This window comes from Myotis myotis, unplaced genomic scaffold (assembly GCF_014108235.1).
Source record: "Myotis myotis isolate mMyoMyo1 unplaced genomic scaffold, mMyoMyo1.p scaffold_m19_p_25, whole genome shotgun sequence".
Classification (NCBI taxonomy): Eukaryota; Metazoa; Chordata; class Mammalia; order Chiroptera; family Vespertilionidae; genus Myotis; species Myotis myotis.
Genome location: NW_023416330.1, coordinates 3,514,332 through 3,521,967, shown reverse-complemented (window position 1 = coordinate 3,521,967; position 7,636 = coordinate 3,514,332).

The window sequence follows — 7,636 nt, the reverse complement described above, 5'->3', positions numbered from 1 at the left end:
GTCCTGTGCCTGCAGCAGGCATTGCTAATCAATCACCATGCCCTGCATTGCAAAGCCCAGAGCTGCAGAAGTCAGAGGGAGAGGATTTTGAGAAGGCGGGTCCACAGAGTCAAATACTCCACACTTAAGATCAAACAGGATGAAGACTGATGTAGGCTGACATTCAGGAAGGCGTTGCTCCATTGCTCTCTTCTTACCTGTCTTTTTTTTTTTAAATATATTTGATTGATTTTTTACAGAGAGGAAGGGAGAGGGATAGAGAGTTAGAAACATTGATGAGAGAGAAACATCGATCAGCTGCCTCCTGCACACCCCCTACTGGGGATGTGCCCGCAACCAAGGTACATGCCCTTGACCGGAATCGAACCTGGGACCCCTGAGTCCGCAGGCCAACGCTCTATCCACTGAGCCAAACCGGTTAGGGCTTACCTGTCTTATAGAAACTATTTTCTGTTGTTTAAGCATTACGTTTATATTTTCTTTGACTAAAGTAAACTTGCAAAATTTGAAAATACTGAATAACACAAAGAAAATAAGAGTCACCTATCATTTCACCTTTGCTGGTAACATTGTCTGATTTATTTCCAATTGTTCTTTCTTCTACACATGGATAGCTACATATCATTACACAGTTGCAATCATACCATATACATAATATCATTTCTAATTATTTACTTACCTTCTTTCTTCATTGTTAAACATGCAGGCATGTCCCAAATTTTGCCATTATACATAATAAGCTCTTTGAAAACACAATCTTTTAAATGTTAATATTTACTTAAGATAGATTTCTAGAAGTGGCCAAAATATTTCAAAATTTTTAAAACTGTTTAAACACTTTATTAACTGGCACTACCACTAGCAGAGTTTGAGAGTATTTAAGTGACTGCACAATTTCTAACTACCCTATTGTTTTTCCTTAGACTGATGCAAATCCTTTTTGGGAAACCAGGTATAATATAATAATAATATAATATGATATATAAAATTACATCTATGTATGTGTGTAATATACACATATTTGTACATGTACATTTGTACATGTACATATAAATATCTTTCTCCCAATAATCTTCTTGTAAATAATCCTCACCTAAGGGTATTTTTTCCCCACTGATTTTCAGAGAGAGGGGAAGGGAGGGGGAAAGACAGAGAGAGAAACATTGATGTGAGAGAGACATATCCATTAGTTGCCTTCCCCCATGTCCCCCAACCAGAGCCTGCAACCAAGAAAGGGGCCCTTGACCAGAATCGAACCCAAGACCCTTCAATCCTTGTGTCAATGTTCTAACCATTGAGCAAACTGGCTAGGGCTCTCCCAATAATTTTAATGATCTGGGCACCAATATAAATGCAAAAGACTTTTATCATTCCTCTTACAAGATAGTGATAATGCAACAAATTCCTTTCTCCCTTGCTTAAAGGAAGGGAAAAATAAACTAATATCTATGAAACAAATGATTGACCCAGTATGTGGTGAATTTCTAAAAACGAACCAATGAATGAAACACTCTACTAGTTCATATTTCGTTCTGGCACATGATATAGGCAATATTATTCAAATTTTGCAAAAGAAGGAAACTGAGGCTTCATGAGGTTGTACTTAGTGGTGGTACCAGGATTCACACCCATTGTCTGTCTTAGTTGAAAGTCTATGCTTTCTTTCTTTACTGTGAAGTGCACTGCAGAGAGAGGGAGGGAGAAAAAAGGGAGGAAAGGAGGGAGAGGGAGAGGGAGAGAGAGAGAGAGAGAGAGAGAGAGAGAGAGAGAGAGAGAGCTCTGAATGGCCTCGTTTTTCTTGGTTCTTTCAAAGGATGACTTAGAGAGGGGTGGAACCTTCTGCTTCCTAGGGCTCACTCCTGGTTTCTGGCTGCTTAAGTCTTGGGTGGAGACCCCTGACCCCAATAGGAAGCCCATCCTCAAAGGCAGCTAGACGCTGCCCTCCTCTCCGTCGGGACATGGAAGCCCTCAGCTCCTCCTGGAGTTACTTCACATCACCCCTGCACTCACTCTCTGACGCCAGATGTGTGCAGGTTTTCCCACACCGAGCAGTTCTCTTCAACACCTGCTTGGGTGTCCTGCAGCTCAGTTCCATGTTGACACCATCCCCCCGGGGATTACACCAGACCCCACAGGTAAAGGGCTCAGTCCCACTGCCGGTCCCACTTCAGCAGCCGTCCCGTCCAGGTGTCGCTGCGCCTCTGGCCTATGACTGTAAAGTGGGAGGTTCTCACCCCACACACACCCACCCCCTCAGGATCAGTGAATTCGCTGGAGCGGCTCACAGAACTCTAACTCTTTGCTCTCAGATCACCAGTTTATCATAAAAGGATCAGCTCAGAACAGCCAGATGGAGGAGGGGCACGGGCACGGCATGGGCAGGCGTGTGAGCTTCCCTCCTCCCTGAGCTCACCACCCCACACATCTCCACGTGCCCACACCCAGGAGCTGTCCCAACCCCATCTTTGGGGACTTCTATGGAGGCTTCATCTCATAGGCATGATTCATCACTAACTCTATTTCCATCCCCTCTCCGAGCTCAGGGGAACTGGGGCGGCGTGCGGAGGGGATGAATATCACCAGCTTCTAATCACTGTCAACACCAGGAGTTCCAAGGGATATCGGAACCAAAGAGGCTCCTTGCGCTCTTATCACTCAGGAAGTTCCAGGGGGTGGAGGTGCTCTGTGCTAGGCACCGGGGCAGAGACCAACGTCTACTTTTCTGTGATCTCACGGCCGCAGGTCTGACGTGTGGGTCACAGTCCCCTCTGACTGTGAGTGAAGCCCTCTCCCAGGGCATTGGGCAGCCGGGCCTTCTCCCGCGAGTTCTGCAGGACCGAGGCCCTCCCTGTGGGATGCTTCCCTCCGCAGGGCCCTCCTGTCCTTCAGGCTAGGACCTTGCCTGGGTCAACACCCCGTCACTAACGAGTGGCGGAACCCCCTTCTGCTGGTTTTCACCCCCTCCCCCTCGTGGGTTGCTTGGCGGCCTGTGTGACCCCACTTACCTGTGGCTTCACTCACTAGGCAGTCCCTGGCCTTCCCCCCTTGGCTTCGGTTGGTGGAAGCTCTCTTGGGGTTCAGCATCATGATGACCCCTGAAGGACTGTGTTTGGGGGAGGCAGAGCCAGATGTGACTGGCCAGACTGGAAGGGCCCCCTGAGGGGCAGCACGCCTCCCACCAGGCTCAGCGCTTGTCGTTCTGCCCAGTGTAGGCCCATCGAGGAGCCTGTCCGCCGGAACAGTGCGATTCCGACTCTCTCCAATGTCCTTCCTCTACAGCGTTCCCGTCTTTCCTGGTTAACTTTGTTAAATTGCAGCAAAGCGTACATAGCATGAAATTTACCGTTTTCAGGGTACAGTCCAGCAGCACGCGGTACACTCACCATGTGCAGCCATCCCCAACACCACGTCCAGAATTTGTCCTCTTCCCAAACCGTAACTCCGTCCCCACTGAACAACACCTCTTCTCCCCCCTCCCCATCCCGCCCCTTCTGTGTTCTGTCTCCACGAATTTGATGGTTCTAGGACAGTGGTTCTCAACCTCCCTAATGCCGTGACCCTTTAATACAGTTCCTCATGTGGTGGTGACCCCCAACCATAAAATTATTTTCGTTGCTACTTCATAACTGTAATTTTGCTACTGTTATGAATTGTAATGTAAATATCTGATATGCAGGATGTATTTTCATGGTTACAAATTGAACATAATTAAAGCATAGTGGTTAATCACAAAAACAATATGTAATTATATATTGTGAAATATTTATTTCTAATTACAAATAAATGAAATTTTGTCTTGAAGCATGGTGTAGCATGGGTAACAGTCTTAATATAACAACAGTGAACTACATTGGTACATTTTGCGACAGTATGCATAAAAAGCCAACGTCAGTGCGGAGGTTGAGATTGCTTCTTTCTCACCAGATCAGAAATTCTCAGGGCAGTCTTTGCAAGAGCACAACGAAGATCATCTTCCACAACAAGTCTACTTCTGTATTTTGGCTTGATAACCAACAAGCTGGAAAACCCTGTTTCACAAAGATATGTTGTTGGAAATGGAAGAAGAAGGCACAACACAGTCTCAGACAGAACAGGATATGACTGCAAACACTTGATCCAGAATTTTGTAACTGGCATTGTAGAGAAATCCGTTCTCGCTGCAGCGTTGTTAGTAAGTTCGATGAACTCCTCTTCTGCTGTCTCAGGAACATCTTCAACGTTGACTGTGAATGGGCTTCTGGCAAGTGCAAATGGGCTGTCAGGTAGATTAGGAAAGTACCATGAAATTTCGCTTGCAAGCATGTGCAAGTGTTCTTTCACAGAAATTATCATCGAATCCTTTTGTCTGGTTCAATGTCATGTTCCTCAAAGAAAGATCAGGTAGGCAACATGTAAATTTTATTTTCATCCAATTTTTTTTTGCCAAGGCTGAAGTTTCATTTGGAATGATTGGATCTTTTCAGACAAATCGAGGCATGTTGCATTTGGTCCTTGCAGTGATAAATTTAACTCATTCAAGATGGCAAAGATGTCAACCAAGTAAACTATTTTCTGCAGTTCACTTTTATCTCTGAAAAATGCTTTGAACTGAGGTCTTGCTTTCTGATTAAAAAATGTTTTGAGTTCATCATGAAGCTCAAAAACACGTTTTAAAATTTTTCCTCTCGACAACCATCTCGCTTCAGTTTGAAATAGCAGAGCATTGTTTGGTGCATCCAACTCATTGCACAGTTGTGGAAACAGTCAATTGTTTAAAGTGCTCGCCTTTACAAAATTCACCCAACTTATGACGCTTTTCATTACTTCTTGTAACTCTTATGGCAGCATCTTCATTGCTAATATTTGCCAATGAATCATACAGTGAGTCCCGATGACTTTTGGTGACTCATTCAGTACCAAAAGTTGAAATCTAGATCAACATCCTAGCATAGCTGGAGCACCATCTGTGCCAACACCACACACCTTTTCCCAAGAGATCTTATCCTCTTTCAGAAATGAGCCAACTGTGTCAAATACATCACGTGCAGTAATTGTCATTTCAAAAGGTTTGCAAAAAAGAAACTCATCTTTAAAGTTGCCATCATTAATATACCTTATGTAAACCAATAACTGTGAACAGTTTGCAATGTCTGTAGATTCATCAAGCTAGATACTAAATATTGGAAGTGGAGCAAATTTAATTTCCTGGATTACCTGATCAAGAATATCAGCAGACATGTCATCTATTCTTCTGCGGACAGTGTCGTTAGATAAGGAAATTGCACTCAATTTTGTAACAAATTCGTCTCCGGTCATAACTTGAACAATGTCTTTGGCCGCTGGCAACAGTAAATCCTCAGCAATGGTGTGAGGTTTCATAGCTCTGGTGATTCTGAGTGCCACCAAATATGAAGCTTCAACGGCTGCTACGTTTTGTTTGTGGTACTTGCCACCAGTGTCAAGTCTGGCTTTCTTGAGTCCATCAGCTTTGCTTCTAAAATAGTTGGTATCCTTGCCGGCAAGGCTCAGATGCTTGCTATCAAAATGGCGTTTTAGTTTGTTCGGCTTCATAGATTCGGCTGATAGAGCTTCACAACAAATAACATTGCGGTTTCTCAATTCCTGCTGTAATTATTGAGGTAAAACCATACTGTAAAAAATCCTCACTATATTTTCTTTTCTTAACATTCTGCTCTACACGATCCATTGTCATGGGATGGTTTGATAATAAAAATAATATATAACAATAGCTTTAATAATACAAAAGATGATACATAGCATAGTTCAGTCAATACAGTTCATTAAGCCCTAACCGATTTGGCTCAGTGGATAGAGCGTCAGCCTGCGGACTGGGGGGCCCTGGGTTTGATTCCCGTCAAGGGCATGTACCTTGGTTGCAGGAACATCCCCAGTAGGCGGTGTGCAGGAGGCAGCTGATCGATGTTTCTCTCTCATCGATGTTTCTAACTCTCTATCCCACTCCCTTCCTCTCTGTAAAAAAAATCAATAAAATATATTTTTAAAAAATACAGTTCATTAAAGTTACCTATGATTTACCATTCTCTGTGTTGTTTTTTTTACATACCTGTTACTATCAAAGGGGGCAGTATTCACATCAACCACAGCTGAATGTAAAAAGACCGATCAGCATCCAGATTACGTTCCCATGGTACAGATATTTTTTTTTGCAGTAGTTGATGATTTTACAGTACATGATTTTACATTTACCCAGTAATTATAATTCATGAAGTGTCGTTTTACCTCCAATACTGCTGCTTTCAACACAGCAGCTGCTCTCTACACATGTGTGACTGGTCCTCATAAGTACATTATGGCGCCAACCCTGTCACATACACCTGTATTTGTATGGAGTGTATGTGATGGGGTTGGCGTGATGATGTCATCATGCCGGGTACTCGTATGTGGGCGTATCTGCATGTGGGCGGACCTGCCTGGAGACGGACAGAGGAGCGGTGTCTCGGTTCCTAAGACCATCGAAAATATGTGTTTTCCGATGGTCTAAGGCAACCCCTGTGAAAGGGTTGTTTGACCCCCAAAGGGGTCGCGACCCACAGGTTGAGAACCGCTGCTCTAGGGGGCCTCATCTGAGTGGAATCACGCAGCACTCATCTTTCTGTGTCTGGCTGATGCCATGCGGCATGTCCTCCAGGCTCCACCGCGTTCTGGCCTGTGACAGGACCACCTCCGTTCCCAGGCTGAATAACATCCCCCTGATGATCAGACTGCATTTTGCTTATCCATTCAATTCTCAGTGGACGCTTGACCACAGCGTTAATTTCACAAACGTTGTTTTGAGCCAGTGATGTAGCAGACACAGCATCTGCTACTGGCGATGGCATTGCTATTGAAGTAGCGGGGGGGAGGGGGAGCCTGCCCTCCTGCAGGTGACGAGGCACAAAACAGCAATGACCAAAAATGGTGGCAGTTTCTTTCCGGCTCGTGAAGACACCAATGAATAGACATTATAAAAGTTCTATATCCTCCACAAGTTTTAATAAAACCTTTGGCACCTGATCACCTGATTTTAAAAAGCAGAGTTGCAGAGGTACTCATGATAAAGCTTGTAAACCCCAAAACACAGGTAAAACTTTGAGGGGCTCCTCCGGTAAGTGTGCATGACAGCCAGGGGACAGCGCGCTCTTCACGGGTTCCGGCCTGCGATAGGAATGGCTGCCTCGGGGTTCTCTGTGCTCCGTGGCTAAGCAGCAGGAGTCCCTGGTTTCTGTGCTGGTTCCGGGAGCGGACCCCAAGCACCAGCCGCGGGGCCGGAGGATGCTGTGTGTGCCCTGTTCATCTGCACTCTGCTGGTACTTTCCCTTCTCGCTGCTACAGACTCTTTACTCTGCAAACGTCTCATTACATTGCATTTTTCAAACACTGCACGGTGTATCACTGCAACCTGGGATGCCTTCGCTTTAAAAAAATTTTTTTTAATTGATTTTTAGAGAGAAGGGAAGGGAGAGGGATAGAAAGAGAGAAACATCAATGAGAGAAACATCGTTGACAGGCTGCCTCCTGAATGCCCCTTCTTAGGGATTGAGCTCAAAACAGGCATGTGTCCTGACAGGGAATCGAACCAGTGACCTCCTGGCGCATGGATCGACACTTAACCACTGAGCAACACCGGTCAAGCAAG